The sequence below is a fragment of the Amphibalanus amphitrite genome, unplaced genomic scaffold (assembly GCF_019059575.1).
Source record: "Amphibalanus amphitrite isolate SeventyFive unplaced genomic scaffold, NRLGWU_Aamphi_draft 001908F_arrow, whole genome shotgun sequence".
NCBI lineage: Eukaryota > Metazoa > Arthropoda > Thecostraca > Balanomorpha > Balanidae > Amphibalanus > Amphibalanus amphitrite.
The window spans coordinates 77149-81047 of record NW_024883401.1 but is presented as its reverse complement, the minus strand read 5'-3'; the positions used below and the strand labels follow the sequence as shown (position 1 = coordinate 81047).

General features: G+C 45.4%; 1 long non-coding RNA gene across 1 annotated transcript; it reads right to left on the bottom strand.

Moving 5' to 3' along the window:
• Positions 1–250: 250 nt before the first annotated feature.
• Positions 251–3439, bottom strand: LOC122375737. Its single transcript, XR_006255445.1, has 3 exons — positions 3180–3439; positions 897–973; positions 251–326 (listed from the first exon to the last, which is right to left on the bottom strand). It is a non-coding gene; the product is annotated as an uncharacterized LOC122375737 (long non-coding RNA).
• Between the last annotated feature and the right edge of the window lie 460 nt (positions 3440–3899).

Genomic DNA, 3899 nt, shown 5'->3' with positions numbered 1-3899 from the left:
CTTTGTGGTGACTGGCGGTTCAGGTGTGATCGCTGACACCTCAGTGGTGCTCAAGGTCTCTGTCATAACCTCGGACACCGTATCTTGTCCTCCGCGCTCCCCCTCATCTTCCTTCAGCTCTGGTGTTGCAGCCTCTACCGCAGACGATCCTTCTTCTTCGACATCTCCCAATCCGGTGGCGACGCCGGCCGTCACAGAAGCGTCCTTGACCTCACCCTCGCCACAGACGACACTTGGACAGCAAACTCCGGGGTGAACTCGGCCCGGCACCCCTCGCTCTCGTACTTTTCCTGGTTGCGGTCCCAGTCGCATCGTGCTGATACTGCCTGCGAAGGACAATAGCTGGTCAAATTTAGCAGATAACGGCACATAGCTCACTTCACTGGTGCTCACTTCACGTAGTTCTACCATCAACCTCAGGGGGTGAGGTTGATGGTGATAATACACATTACACAACGTTACGTGGGGAGTCTTACACATTTGTCGTATGTAAAAATCCGTTTACAGGTACTGTTTACGAAAAGCACGGCGGATACTGTCTGAGAAAAACACCGGGGTGTCACAATGGGCAATTGGCATGCCATCCTTAATTATTCGAGTGTTTGCAAAGTGTTGAGACTGTAGCCCGTTACCGACACCTTATCCATCAGACTGGGCGTTACTCAGTGTCCACCGGATCACTGTCGGCACCGGGGAACGCCTGACCCGCGCCTGCATTTCACATTCTCGCGCAGAAACGTGGCTCAGTAACAAATCAGGCCAAGGGCTATAATATAACTAGGTAGAGGTAGGCTATAGGTATAGGTAGGTATAGGCTGTAGGCATAGGTAAGGACATAAGGCTATAGGTAGCTATATGGTAGGTATAGGTAGGTGTGAGAACTCCTTTCAACTCACTACACATCCTTTGCCCGAGAAGCATTTGCAGAAGACACACGGGTCGCTCTCAGAGGGTCCGGTGGCCTCACACGACGCTGCAAAGACACAAATGAACACGCATTAGCTGGTATCCAATAATACTCACGCGTCTTATAACAGCCGTCAATAGCTTGTTCATGTTTGGCTCGCTCCAGGTCAGATATAATCGGAAGGGTACTTGTTCGTCATTCGTCATTGGCTTATTCGTGCTATATTCCTTTCATATGCAATCCACGGCCCTGCACCGTCTTTCAAGAGCACCGCAATAGAGTGCTCAACCAATGCAGCAATCAGTCAACAATTTCATTAATGCCAAGTAAGACTCGAAGGCATGGAACACTGGAGCAGAGCAGGCCAGCCGCCAGAGAGGCCTCAAATGGGTGTGTTGGAAGTGACAACATGGACATGAGACCCGATTAATTATCGGGGTATTGGGTACGTAGGACTAGACTCTTTACAAATGGGAACAGTACCACGGAGGATTAATTGCTGAAGTTTGTTATCCATATCTCACTATTTTGGCTTATTTAATTGCACAATATATTTGTTATAGTTTGCAAAGGTAAAAGAGGAACGCCATTAATGTTTTAACCAAAAGCTACGTTTTATGTGACGATTTTATCCCGATGGGTTCGACATACCAATCGAGAAGGATACAGATCCTTCTTATATCAGCAAGTTCAGGGAACGACACACAAAATCTCTGCGGATTTAAACCACAATCGCGTCTTATACTGGTCTTTACCAGCTGTGGCAATAGCTGTCACATATCGAATGCCTTTAATGGGAATTATGCGTTAAATTATTCAGCATCACGCTTCAGGAATTTCCTGTTGACATAATCCCTCACATAATGAGGTACTTTTCTGGTCAAAAGGATACAAAGTGACTAGGAAGCTATTGCCTGTGAAGCGAGCCATTAAATGCTAAGACTCTTAATAGTGGATTGCCTAAAGATTACGCTGAGAAGGGACTACTGCCGGACTGTTTGGTCTGATTTTGCTACCTGCAGGATTAATTTAAGCAATCACTAATGCTAAGCCTGAGAAATACAGGATATATATTGATTTGAGCTTAGGTTGATGCGTTTATGTTGATTTATTTTGAATTTGCTCGTCGTTATTCATTTATATTTTCAACTATATAGTTTCAACTTTTTATTTTAATTTTTGTTACATTCAGCCGCAGCCATCGCCAAAGTGACGAAAGAATGACATTTTTCTTGCATTGAGTGATGGCCGGCTCGATGATCGAGCTGTGGATCGGTTGGATTTTATTCTGATGATTTACACTCTTGACCTCATTTTTATCGGTATAGCAGGCATGGTATGACGCACCTATCCACTTATCTCGGTGGTAGAATTACCCGCGTAATGTTGGCGGCCTTGTACCAGCATTAAACGGGATCTGTCGCTTTAACCCTAACCGTCGTCAAGCGTAGACATTTACCTTCATAGCAAGACGCATCTCGCGAATCGGTGCAGATGTCCGAAGTCCCCTTCAGAGCATCTGCACCGATGTAATGTTCGTAGTTTTTGGGCCTTGCGCAAACGCATACATAATTGTGTCAGTAAAATTATTACCTTCATGTTAATTCATACTATCAAGTCTCAGAGTACATTTCTAGAGAAATGCGGTATACAAAGAAAAGTCCTAAGGTTGTCAACCACCTACCTCTGCAATGGCCAGTGATCACCGATTTTGAGTGGCATTCTGATCTTATCTGACTCATAATGTGCCGTTCTGTCCGCGATTCTGACATTGTTCCCCATATTTTTAGCGTTACCTATACCTACCTATAGGTAGCGATTTGCAGGTGTTGATGTGGGAAGTGCTGATGTTTGCTATTGATCTGAAGATATGAGCTCTAACCTCCAGCGACCAATAGTTTGGATATGGCCTGAATATCCCAACTGTTAGACCGATAGCTGTCAGCTCATTTCAGCCAAAAGGCAATGGCTCCAAACGCAGCACAATTAAATGAAAATCTTAATTTGAAGCATTCCGTCCATTTTTGAATTACACAAATTGCATACTTACAAAGTCATGCAAACGTCAAGCAACAAGTATTCCCCCCAGCATGCTAACTTTTGTTTTTCAGCACACTTGATCGATTCTTAGAAAAAAAAAATTAGATCAAACATGATGTCATATGTCTAGACCTGATATTCTCACTACCCATGCCTATGGATGGAAAAATTAGCATTGACATAAAGTGCAGTATTTAGCTCCCTTCTAGCAGACTATTACATCACACCTTACCTGCCAATTCTTTTCTCGCTCTGAAAATCGTTGTGACGTCCCTGATTGGAGTTGCTGTTACCGATCCAAGAACACAGATAACCAATATCGCCAACGCTCTCATGTTAAAAGCCTGAGTTTGCAATGGTACGGCAAATGCAGCGAATGAGACAAGAGCTGGACGGAAGCTCCCACGAAGACAGCTAACTCGCTACTGACAGGGGAAGCTACAGCAGGGATCAAGCCTCCATCAAACCCGTCGTCCGATCAGGGATTGAACCTGCAAGGTCGCTGACTGAGACAAGTTTGGTGGCGGTGAGTCAGGATGACGTCTGCAGCTGCTGAAAAACTGGACATCTGGGGAGGGGATTATAGTTGCAGTGGATTATTGGCATTGATGTTCGATTCGAGACGGCGCGGCCGAGGCTGTGGAATCACGCTGCAGAGCACGTTTAAATCGTGCTTGACTGAGCCTTCGGCCCAACGCCGTCCACTAAGAGAATGTGTCATTTTTTTACCCTCGCCCTATAGGAGGGGGGGGGGGTCGAGCGGACCCCCCTCGGTTTTTTGCAAATAACTCGCGTAAAAAGCGGCCGATCCAGACCTAGGACGTAGTGCTTATGTAGCCATATTAAATATTTAACGTTAATCACACATTCGTGGATGAGGCTTGTGACAGTTCCAGCGCAATTTGCCACCAATTAACCATTGGATTCCGAAAAAGGCAGCATACAATAGCAA